The sequence below is a fragment of the Manacus vitellinus genome, unplaced genomic scaffold, assembly GCF_001715985.3.
Source record: "Manacus vitellinus isolate BGI_N305 unplaced genomic scaffold, ASM171598v3 scaffold_20_pilon, whole genome shotgun sequence".
NCBI lineage: Eukaryota > Metazoa > Chordata > Aves > Passeriformes > Pipridae > Manacus > Manacus vitellinus.
Window position 1 is genome coordinate 9,650,822 of NW_021939471.1, and position 12,834 is coordinate 9,663,655.

General features: G+C 40.5%; 1 protein-coding gene across 5 annotated transcripts in view; it reads left to right on the top strand.

Annotated features, from left to right (window-relative positions):
- The first annotated feature begins 5,533 nt into the window (after window positions 1-5,533).
- Window positions 5,534-12,834, top strand: part of INO80D (INO80 complex subunit D) — a 45,775-nt gene continuing 38,474 nt past the window's right edge. For 3 of the 5 annotated variants that reach the window (XM_018071810.3, XM_018071813.3, XM_018071814.3), the window contains exons 1-2: window positions 5,535-5,948; window positions 7,135-7,204. The gene's annotated coding sequence lies outside the window, so the exon portion shown is untranslated. Of the gene's footprint in view, window positions 5,949-7,134; window positions 7,205-12,834 lie in introns of all 5 variants that reach the window. The other 2 variants (XM_018071812.3, XM_008931086.4) reach the window with 2 other exon arrangements.

Below are 12,834 nucleotides of genomic sequence, written 5' to 3' on the forward strand. Positions count from 1 at the left end.
TATCCAAAGGACACTTTACAGTAACACGTATTAGCTGATGGAATGATGTCAGCAACATGTCCCACAGTACCTAGGTAACCCCAACTCTCCACAGGTGAGCACAAGAGAAAAATGGCACAGAGAATCATAATCAACATATATAGAACCTTGTGATTCAAACAGTATGAGTGATTCCATAATCAGCAAAGCCTGTTATGCTAAACACTGCTAATAATTTTTGTTTTCCTCCAGCTACATGCAAGAATCTATTCACAGTGCCTAATGCTGAGAAGCCTACTGAGATTTAGAAGCATAATAGCTAGTAGAGACATCTCCCCACTCAGCCAATACTGTATTCTGAATATACTTAACTAATTTAACTTATAAAAAAAGTTTTATTTCTTCTTGTCACCTTCTGTACACCTGTGTTTATGTTTGAAATGGATCAGAGATGAGAACCATGTATCAAAAAGAAACAGTAATACTAAGAACAAAAAGCTTCATGTATAACAACTAACTTTCAAAATCCACTGGAATCTCATGACCCTCCACACTAATTAAGCCTTATGCTTTGATGTTAGCTCAGCTCCAACTATTTTTGAAAAATCCTGCAAGCTTTTAATTTCTCAATTATCCATCACAGGATATTCCACACTTTTGTTGGAAGCTACTCTCAGAAGACTGAGATCGCTGATCTGGTCCAGAGTGGAAATTCTCATCTTTCCAATTTGCAGTGGTGACCAATACCCACTGTACAATGAATGTAAATGAACATCTGGACTAATAGCAGAAAGAAGGACTGGTGATAAAGTGTGTAGCTTCTTAACCACTACAATTACAGTTAATGAAATATCAATAGACAGAAGCAGATAGTAAAAATACAATTATATACTTTGAATTAACAGTGGGCTTCCCAGTAAAATGGGATGGTATTAAAGCATCCTGTTGGGACAGTTTATTCCATTCGTCTATTTAAAGAAGTCTCCACAGATGCCCAACGTACTCTGGACAACCGTCCCACAATTAACAGTCTTACTATTTTGTCTTTGCTGAGCTTTAGGAAGACAATACCATTTATTTAATGCAGATTAAAATACACATTGATAATGAAGAACAGATTAGTGAAGTCTTATTTAATTACTATTTTCAGTACAGTTCACTATCAATTAATTATATTATCATGTAATAGCTAGCATACATCTTATCCCGATTGGTTAAACAGTTCTGCAACCATACTCCTACTGAAATCCTATTGCTCAAAAAATCTTTAATGAAGCCCCTAAGACTCAGGAAAACAAGGCCAGTCATCTGTACTTTATGTTGCTTTGCTAGCATCTATGACTTTAAATGAAGTAAGGCAAAGTTACTCGGTTGTACATATGGTTTGTCCTACACTTTCAGCTGTGCTACCTGCCATGCAGGAGTGCACTAAAACATGGGTTTGAAGGAGTTTAGCAGATGAATCAGGAAACTCAATTTATGCCATAACTTGGGTGTATTTCCTAGAGAAAAATCCTCAAACTGCAGACATTGTTTTTAACATAGGGACTGTGATGTTTGGAAAAGTGGCAAAAAGCATGCTGGTTATCAAATACATATGACTGCAGCAGACAATAACTGAAATCCAGATATGCTAGAGACAACCACTGCCATACAATTTCCATGTTAAAGAACTGCTGAAAAATAAGAATAACCATTTGTCAATAGTACCAATATGCTGGTTCAGCCTGACCCCAGAACTTGCCACTATTAAATAAACCAATACCACATAACAGCTGCTCAAGACATTGCTTAGAAGAATGTATAGGATCATAACTGTTTTTTATTTAATTTGTCACCCTTTTCAGTCTTTAAACGCCTGAAGACAAGATCCTCTATACAAATGTGGCTGTCCATATATGAAAGTCTCTAATTAACCTCTATACACTTCCCTTCACAACATTCACCTGCATTTTAAAAAAATTGCTGATCTCAAGCATTTGAAGACATTGGAACTGTTTCCTCAGACTGTGTGTGTCTTTCAAGGAATAATACCAAGATGTTGACATTATAACACTATTTGTGGAAAACCCCAGACTCTTCATCATATTCACAGAGCTTAAGTCATGCTCCAGAAATTCTTGAGGTCTGCACTCAGGGTTAGTATGACCTTGTGAGAGAGTCAAGGTTCGTTTCTTGATGCAGTTTCCTCCAGTAACTAGTACACAACCTAAAGCATCTATTTCATTGCTTTTATTAGACTCACAAAGCTTATTCACTATGTCCCTGCCCTCTGTCTCACTATTAATACAAGTGAGACACATCAGCACAATATGCCTCATTAGCCAAGAACCAGTGATTTACAGAACATTCATGTTCTCTGACCACTCTGTGCTCAAGCACACAATAAGTTTCCTGGCTGGAGCAGTTGATCCAGGGATGTGGCTGCTTTAAAGTTAAGGTAGACAGACCTATTCTGTTACGAAGTAATGGAATTTACAGAATACAATTCTGCATGTTGTACAGAGAATGTTTCTGCTTTGCATTCACACGCTGTCCTTGTACAGTAATCTCATAGCCCAATTTGTTCTCCAGTGTAACTTCAGAGCACTGCTACTCTATCAAATACTGCATCTCCCAACTTAGGAGTCTTGACTATAAAGATAAGTAAATCTTTTTCTTAATCTTTTAATTCTACATTACTAAAGCTAGCAGACTCTGCTCCTTTAGGTTATTACCGTGTAACATTTTATTGTAGCAAAACAAATAAAATAATATTTGCATTTTTAGTAAGTTAATGAAAAGCAAATTACTCTCGAGTAAATAAAGACAGTTTTGTTAAATAAACTCCTCCATCAAGTATAAATTTTTGTTTCTCTTGAATGATTACACAATGGTCCATGTAACTAAGATCTACTGAATTTTTCCTCTTTACTTTGTCTTCCATTTTTTTCGTACAAGATACTAAAAAATATCCCATTTCAAGTTTTCCTACTCCAGACTAGATTCAAAACGTTTCTCCTTTTGCTTAGCATTAAGCTTCTGGCTTCACAATTAACACACAGATCAAACAGATCTCAGGATGTCACCAAAATGTGTAATGCTACTATAATGCATGTTTAAATTTAGGCATGCAAGTAATCCGATTAAAGCCAGTATCTGCAAAGTCAAGCACATAAGCCAAAGAAAAGGTTCAATATTGTTTCTGTGTTCAGGTTCTCAAGTGCATTCACAGCCACTTCTCTAAAATGTTGTATCATCTGCATTCCATTAAAAAAATACTATCCCAAGATACTAAGTGTGTTGCACAGATTTTCCCAAGAGTACCACAGAGAGATGCAGCATAGACTGGTTGTTCACAGTGTGCCTCTCTTCCTAAAACATAAAAATATCTTAATAGTCCAATGAAGAAAACTTGAATTATACTTGAATTGTAGTGATTACAGCTGAAAGTAGCAATTCTCTTGTTTAACACAATGGTAGATACAAGACATTACTTTGTGCACAAATTTGAATTTGGTATTCTAGCAAATCCTACTGACTCGGTAAGAGTTTTATGCAAGGAAGTATAGAGGGATCCTTCAAACACTTCTGAATTATTAATCAGGCCTGCAAGCACTTGCAAACCTAGGGTCTGAGAATTTGGCCCTTTACTTATTTAGAATAAAAGGAAATTAGATTATGCTGCATTTGTTGAATTTCTAAATCCATTGAGATAATTTATTTGTAATATTTCAAAAGGTTTGGGTTTTTTTAATCATCTCATACCTGCCCAACATTTGTAAATCCTGTCATTCCCATAATGAATTTTAAGTATAGAATTTAAAAGTAGTTTCTGTCAAAATAGCTTACAAAAAGAATCATCATACTTCATGGTCCAAGGCACACAATAACCACTGGTAAAATTATGAAGTACCCTAATTATTGCATTACTCCTATACAAAATCTTTTGAAATACAATAAAGCAGGAACATAATTGATTTTTCTTTTTTTTGGTTTTCTAATGTCAGAGAGGAATAATGCATTTAACAGATTAATAGTCTGATACAGAAAAAAACCTCCTATGCAATAACTCAATAGAACACAACACTGGATTATTAAAATGTGCAAGGTAGACTAACCATAATTTAAAAATTTTCAGCTGAACAAAAAATAAAGTTTGACACACAGACCTGCTGACTTTTAACTATAGTTTAATTCAAATTTGTTTATCTAAATGAAAAACCCACTATCAACACAAACTACACTCACCATAACGGGCTGGGCAAACTCAAAGCATATTTTGAAATGTGGCTGTACATAAAGACAGCAATTTTTTTCCCTAATATTAAAGGAATGGAACTAAACCAACATATTTCAGATTTGACAGGGGAGAGGTTGATAACATGCTAAGTAATTCAGTACCTTCATTCACGTGACCTTAGTCTGACTGCAGTTCAACTAGCCTATACCACCTGAATAATTCTTACAAGGGAAAAAACATAAATTAATGTATAGCTCATTAGTTTCCTAATTATTTCCCCTTCCTTCGAGACAAATAAAATGGCATCTTTACAGTTCATTTCTGTGCATAATACTACTGCAAGAAACATTATCATAGGTCTGCTGAATACAGAGATCAGTATCTTCACCTCTAGATACACCATAGCATCTCACATTGTTTTGACAGCATTTAATATATCTTTTACAATCTAATAAAAGCATCTGCAACAACCCCCCCCATTAATTTATATTACAAGACACTGTAATATAAACTTACAGCATTTCTCAACTCTGTAAATAAGTCCAGAATAAGATTCATAAATGTAAGGAACAAAGCCCCCAGATCAAAACAATAACTTAAAAAGAACCAAACCGAATTATTAGAAGGCTGCAAAGTGCTTTGAAAACATTAAAACCAAAACTCAACTATTGCCCCCAAATTTCTTGCTATGAGTTCTGTTTTTGCACATCCCATCCTGAAGGGCAGACAATGCTACATTTATGACAGCACAATTTCTCAGATATATATATATCTCACAGGTTTCCCTCACTTGCATTAAATCCTCCACAGTTTCTCTACATACCCTACTCTAGAAAAATTTAAAAAGTAAAAATAAAAAATAGCATTTTTTCCTACCTGTACATTCAGCTTTATTTATAATGGCTTGAAAGAGAGAAAGACGTTAATAGTACAATTGCACCAAACTATCCTACATCCATCTCAGCTGTTCTACTGACAGTATGAGTACCAAAAAAAAGTTACATGAACTTTCACAATTACACATCAATTTTTAGCATTATCACGCAATGACAAAAAAGTTATCAACTTTATACATACAGAAAAAATATTTTTTTAAGAACCACAAAGTTACTAAAAATATATATTATACCATACCTTTTTTTTTTTTTCCCAGAGAGTTGATCTTAACAGGTTATAAAGAAAATTATTTCTTCAGCCACAAGTCTTTGTATTTTATTTTTATTTAAAATAAAAAGTCACACAAATGATAAAATATTTTGTTTTGGCCATTTGGCTCCCTCCGCCAAATTGACACTTTATAAAAACCTTCTGTACTTTTTTCCCCCTCCCTCTCTCCCTCTCTACTACCTCCAAGATGGTAGGAAAGTTGTTGTTTTGGAGGGCAGAGGAGCCGCTCTCTGATGTTATGTCCTCTCGGTGCCTGTAGTGGTGCTGTAGGAGGCTGCTGGCTCTCTTCTTGAGCAGCCCCAGCAGCCCTGCCTTCTTTGCTGGAGAATATATTCAGGGATTCCCCTTAATAATCACCTACCCTCTGAGCACTTTGTAGTTTTAAAATAATAAAAAGCCCCCAAAGCTTTCTCCCCACAAAAAGCAGGATCTTCTCAGAGACAGGGGGGCAGCAGCTCCTCAGCACAGAGCCCGAGCACATTCCCAGTCCCTCTGCTGGGGAGGAAACTCTGATCTGTCAGCCCAACAGAGGGAAAGGGGGGAGAGGAGAGAGAGGAGGGAAAAAAAAGCAGCTGGAAAGGTAAGCCAGGCCCGGCCTGCATCCCCGGGCTCGCGTAGCGCGGAGGCGGTGCGGAGGGTGCAGGGCGGCGGGAGGTGGGCTACGCGAGGGGATCGGCCGGGGCGGCGTAGGCCGCTCGGGGGTGCGGGAGCCAGGGGGCTTTTTGAGCCTCCCAGAGGGGTGGGGCGCCGCGAGCCGCCTTCGGGGTGCCCGCCCCGGCCCGCGGGGGTGGCGGGCGGCGGGCTCGGCGCGCTCGCGCGCGCGCCCGGCCGCTCCGCTCCCCGCCCCGCCGGCCCCGCGCCGGGCCCCGGCCCAGAGCGGCCGAGCCGCCGCCGGGGCCGGACGGTCGGGGGAGGCGAGCGCGGCGCCGGCCGGGGCTGCTCCCCCACCCCCAACCCCCCGCGCGGGCCGAGGGGCCGCGGGACGGGGGGCTGGGGCGGCATTAATTTGCCGAAATGACTTTTAATGAGCGGCGGGGGGGCGCACCCCCTCCCCCAGCCCGATGCGGGGCCGTGGCGGCGGCGGTGCCGGTCCCGCGGGGCTGCGCCGGCCGCGGCCTGGAAAGTTTCGCGGCGTTTTTGGGGTGCCTTGCCCCCCCCCCCACGCCGCCGCCCACCCTCCGCTCGCGCTGCGGGGCCGGTGCCGGCAGGGCGGGGCACCCGGGATGCGCCGGCCCCCCCGCCCGTCCCTGTGCCCCTTGCCTCCCCCCCCCCCCCCCGGGACCCCTCCCGGGCCCCGGTGGGCGGATTCGCCGCACAACTTTTTGGGAGGAGTGGGGGGAGAAGATGCCCCGCAGTGCCCCCCCACACCCTACAAGCTGCCGAACGTGTGGTCCCGGCCCGGCCCCCGGGGCGAGGGGCAGGGGTGTCCGCCGCACCGTCGCGCCCGACACGTGTGGCCGGCGGCCGCCCGAGCCCCGCCGGGGCTGGGCAGGGGTCCCTCAGGCACCCGCACTGTCCCGGGACCCGCTGGCGTTATCGGGACATGGGCAGCAGCGCACTGGCCCCTCAGCCAGAGGAGGGAATCTCCTCAGCAGCCCTTGCACAACCAGGGCTGTGTCTGGCCGTGGGCCCCGGCCCCTCTCATGTCCCCACTGGGGCACCCCGGCTGTCCCTGTGCGCCGGGGACCCGCTGGGCTTGGGGGGCTGTGTCTCTGTGAGGTGCTGCTGCCCCCCAGGACTGCAAATGAAGGGATCCTTTTTTTCAGGGAAAAGAACGTCTGGTAGTTGTGAAGTGAGTGCACTGGGAGACCCACCAACGCGCTTCACCCCGCACAGGTGAAACAGCTCCGGTTTCTAATGCGGGAGGTGGCGCGTTTTGGTCAAATGTTCCTTAATATGTCTTTTAGCTCAGAATGTTAATGGCTTTGTACAAGTAAGCTCAAATGAATTTTAGAAATTGCAGTAACACTCACCTTAAGCCTTATACCATCTGATTAAAATACATAGATCTATAGTTAGTTCTAACTTTGTTACTCAACAACATATGATGGAGGTTTATTTTAAGGCCCTTTTCAGTTTTTGAGGATTGGGAGACTTAAAAATGAAATCGACAAAATTAGGGCAGTGCGTAGGTGAGTGCCCTGTCCTATTGACACACGTGTAGTGGCAGTGTTTCATGCTAAGACCATCCCCACCACTGCTGATTGCTGAACTGGAGCGCTTGTGTTTTGTACGAAGCTGTCACTTACAAGCTGGCGATGTTCAGCCTTTTACATGAATTGTTTGTAATATATATGAAGATCAGACAAGTTTTATAAATCGTAAAGCTAAATTATCTACAGAAGGCCACCCAAAATTTACTTTCTGAGAGTTATTTTGATGTTCAGTATTTTTGTGATGAGTGGAATGAATTTGTACGTAGGGCCTGGTCCTACAGAACTGCATATACTTTGTTCTCACAATATGGTAAATCATCAGGAGGTACAAATTTATTGTAATACTACACTGACATTCCAATAGCTTATAACTGCTGAAAGACTGCTCTACGAGGAGCTCTACTGCTTTATTTATTGAGTATTCCTTCTGGAGCAAAAATAATATTTCTGTATTGTGTGAAAATAAGCTTGTTTGCCTTCATAGTATTGGGACTAAAAATAAGACTAAGGTATTTTGCTTAACCTCATATTCAAGGGCAGGTTATCTGTTATTTGAATGAATAAAAAACTTGGACTTTTTTTTGTTCAAGTACAGATGCGAAGGGTGGTATGTTTAATCTCTGCTTTCTTTCAGGATCATGGTTTTGATATTTTGAGATAACATTTTTAAAGTGCATTTCTCCCATGTTGCAATGGCCTAAATATTCCATTTCTTGCTGCATATGAAGGCTGCCTCTCTGCCTGCTCACCCTAACCCTATCCTGGGCCTGTTTAAAACTGTGTTGAAATAAGTGTGCTTCTGTGCAAGCGTGAGCATCTGTCTGTGAGGATGTGATTGCAGGACTGGGGCCTGAGACCTTCTGCTCAAATAGAGAAGTCCTTGTTCAAAAGACTTTCAAGATATGGAGCCCGTCTTGAACCTTAGGTCAGGATTACCAATGTCTAGAAAATTTTTTGAAACCTATAGGAATGTGCTCTTGGCAATAGTTATGAATCTTCCTACCTAAGATCTTTTCTCTTTAGAAATCCTTCGAAGTTTCTAAAATTCCTGGGGTCTTAAATATTTGGTTTTAGGCTTTGGGATATCTTTGTCAAGTTTTCTATAAGATACTATTTATCATTAGTGAATCAGCTGAAATGAAAAGTTCATTTGTTGTAGGAAAACAAAAAGAAGAACCTGGTCAGTTTGGTAACAAAATGAGTTACTTTTCCACCTCTTAGTTATGTTTTCTGCTGTTGATTTGAACTAATTATAAGTCTCTTAAGTTCTCTAGTGGTTATTACTATTAGGAATAATACTTCAATTCTATATTTATTACATTATATTCTGGAACATAATCTGTATTACCAGTGTTGCCTAAAATACTCTACTGCTTTTCTCTTAATATATCTGCAGTATAAACTGCCTTTTTCCAGAGTTGAAATAATAAGCTTTCTAAAAGGCAGAATGAGGGCAATGTTGCTTCTATCTTCCTAGGTAGATCTTAACATATGAAAAAAGTAGTCCAGAATATGATTCCAGGTGGTAACTAAAAATATCTAGTAAGATCTTAACATGTTGAGTATCTTGATCTTGTCAGGTTACTTGCATGTATGTTGCAGTACCTGCACTTCACAGGTCTTCTTGAGTAAGGATTGTACTCTAGTTAATAAAAGCATTCTGTACAGGAACTCTTGTAGTTGGCTTTAGTTGCTTCCCAGTGTTCTCTGTCTCAGTATGAATGCTTTTACTGACAAAAAGACTCTTGTTTCCAGAATTACAGAAGTCTTGGTTTGGTAGTTGAGTATCGTAGAGAATTGAGCTGTTAAAAGACTAGAACTAAGCCAAAGTTATGGTTAGATCACAGAAGGGGGACAGAAGTTACAACTTTGTAGTGTTGATGTTGATCACAATTAGATGTGATGCAGAACAAAGCACTTCAAAGAGAGGTATTAGTTGCTATGAAACAGAAAAAAATAATCTTTCTGCTTTCCTCTTAGGAATGTAATTTTTACTAATACTGATTGGAAAAGTTTTGCTATAAGTCAGCTTTAAATGCATGTCTTTTTGTCATGAATTTTATGGTCTCTGTTCATCTCTGAGTGTATTCCATGTTGCCAAACATCATACACTCTGTGTATTTTCTTAGTCTCAGCAAAAGGGTCAGTCAGTGGCAATGCAGGTAATTGTTCCTTCTTGGTCAAGTTTAGGAATTGACAAAACTACTATTTATGCTGTTTGTGTTTGTGGAAAAGCTGAGGTTCTTATAGATCCACGTTCCACTTCTGGCCCCAAGTTAATGGTTTTGGAAGCATATGGAGAGGATTGTACCTTGTCTGTGAGATGCCATGAACACAGCAAGCAATTTAACATGAAATTTGTGCTAATATTAGCAAAAGCAAAACAACACAGTTAAGACCTCTGTAGTCGTGGGTTTTGTTTGGATGCAGTGTGTGAAGCTCTGAGCTCAGTCCTCTTAATTATACATCTTTTAACCACCAGCATATAATTGCCTTGCAATTTACAATGCATTTGGGGATTCCATTGCCTAAACGGGTCTTACATACATTGAATGTTAAGTTCTGAGCATATGTTTAAGAATGTATCAACCCACATGATTTAAAATATTCTAATATTTTCGTCGCAGCATTTGCTTAAAATGACTGATTTGAGTTTTGAGGCTATAATGCTTTGGGCTTTCTCGTAGTGACTAAGCCATTAACTTTAATGCAGACTACAGATGATGTCAGGTACCAGATTTCTGTATGACATAATGCTGGTACTCAGGTATGGTATAGCAAAGATTGCCCCTAGAGTTTTCTGCTACACTGTTTTCTAGGCTCTCTGAAGAACTGTTTCAGTGTTTTGGAAAAGGGTATTTAGAGTGCAGAGCTACAAGTTTGTTGTCTTGGAGCTGATGTGCACTGCAAGGTAGCTGATTATGCCTGCTTGCTGGTACTGAAAGCAGCTGGGAGCTGGCTTCTTCCAGTGTGTGATAGCAGGTATTGGCAGTTGCACAGGTGTGTACCTGTGTGTATTGAAGTCTTTAATTTCTCTTTTTACGGTCATTTTGCAAACCGCCTTCTGTTGTCTTATGGACCGCTAGTGGCTGCACTCAGCAGGACAAGTAGCTGTGCTCTAAGTGCTGGTGTCTCACAGTGTGGCCTTGCTCTGTGTCCTGCCTGTCCTTGCTGGGGTGCTAAGTTTGTTAGTACTCACATAGGGCTTTAGCCAGAGGGAGGAGATTTTCTTCCAGTCAGCTGCTCAAGAATAAAAAATGGGAGAAGGCAAGAAATTAATGCGTTATGAAATGACAAGTGTTAGTGGTAACCTCGTAAGAACATGAGAAATACTCTGCTGGATCAGATCGGGTTGAATCCAACCTAATGTTCTCTCTTGGACAGTAGGAATAAGTGATGCTATTTAGGAAGAGCATGAAAGCCCAACCACTTTTTTATGTTTTCTTCTCTTACTCCTCTGCCATCCATATTTGTTAAATTGGTCATGCTAGCAGGTACATTGCTTATGTCCCCATTGTCTACGAACTTTCCTATTGTCTTTTTGAACCTGATGGTACTATCTGCTTCCATAGCCCCCTGTGACAGCAAGTTCCAGCAGTTTAATATGTTTTGAGTCAATCTCTTAGTAACTTCATCAAGCATCTCTAGTTCTAATATTGTGTGATATGGTATATGACCATTCTGTATTCACCTTATTTCCTGCCATGATTTTTTAAACCTCAGTCATGTATTACATCATTTGACAAGGACGCACATTTTTGGATTCTCTTCTGTTCTTTGCCCTGTTGCTTCTAGCTCAAAATCTTTTATTTAGAAGCAGTTGGTTAAGGCATGTCTAGGTTCCTCAAGAAGCAGCCTCTGGGTTCTCATTCATGGGTTGTGGCTAAAGCTAGTTTGAGCACATATGGGCATAACTTATGTTTCTGTTGAACCTTTCTACGGCTTTGGTGTAGAGTATAAGTGCAAATCCGAAACAGCTCCCGGAAAGTTTTGTATCCTGATATTTTTACAGTGAGTACAGCTGCTTAAGCATTTGATTTTTCCAGGGGAAGTCCATGTTTCCGTCATCTCTTACTGAATCCTGTGGGACAAAAATAATTTCTCCCCCACCCACTATTTAGCTAAGTGTAGTTTCAGTTCTCTTCAGTTAAGTGACATGTGCGTATTCCATGTTCATGCTACTTTTTCTGTAGCTGCAAAAAGCTCTGTTAAGAACTCCTGAATATTCTTAAAAATAAAACACTGCATCAGATTAAATCAGAATGAATAGATTTAAATGTCTTCATTATTTTTATATATGTGTGTTTATATATACATAAACACACACTTACATGATATGCTATGGAAGTAAAAAGAAAAAAACTCTTTTTAGATTAAGTACAACTTCAGTCTCTGATCCTGGCAGTGTATCTGCATAGTGACATGTCTTTTGGGCAGTCTCTGTAGGGATCTACCAATAAAGATATAATTGCAAGTTTGGGAAAGTTGCTGTGGATTTTTTTTAATGTAACATTGGCTTCTAGATATATTAGCTTTCTTGTTCATTGCACTGTAGTTGCACTAGTTGATTCCTATCAGGATTTTTAACATGGTTATATTTGCATGAGCTTCTCTTAGTATATATATCAACCCAAAAATTCATGTTCATGGTCATTGGTTTCCCTGGGGATTATTCTCAGTATTTTTGCTTGAACATTTTATATGGCATTGTAGTTATGCCCTGTATCTTTCAGACAAGTAAGAAGTAAAATACCATGCCTGCCCTAACACAGTCAAGTTAAAGGCAAAAATAAGACATAATTATGAGTTAAATCCAAAATTAAGACTGCAGCCACAAGAATAAATCTAGGATTATAGTGGCTGGGAACTGTGGAGCACTTTCTTTACAGAAGCTTAACAGAGGCACACAAGGTATGCATTTCTTGCTGTTTACTTTGGAACCATCCTGAGGAACTCTTTTTCTTTGGTCTGTTGCTTGATAATCTTCAGAAAAGAAATATTCTGGGTTGTGCGAAAGTGAGAAGGTCATTGATCTGTCAGAAACTCTGCAAAGCATGATAGTAGTAGCTTGAATGAAGGTTGTAAATAAACCAGAAAGAAATAGAGAGCAGCATGTGAATCACCCCAGCTGCAAGATGCACGTGGGCTTTCAAGTTTTACATCCTGTCCGGTATGCCACCAAATACAAGCTTTGGTTAACTACTGAGAGAAGCAAACTCCAGAGCAAAAGGCTTTCTGTCAGCATTGTTGCATGTGTGAGATGCAATTAGTTAAGACTCATTTGATTACTTTTGCTGCCATAGTAATGAA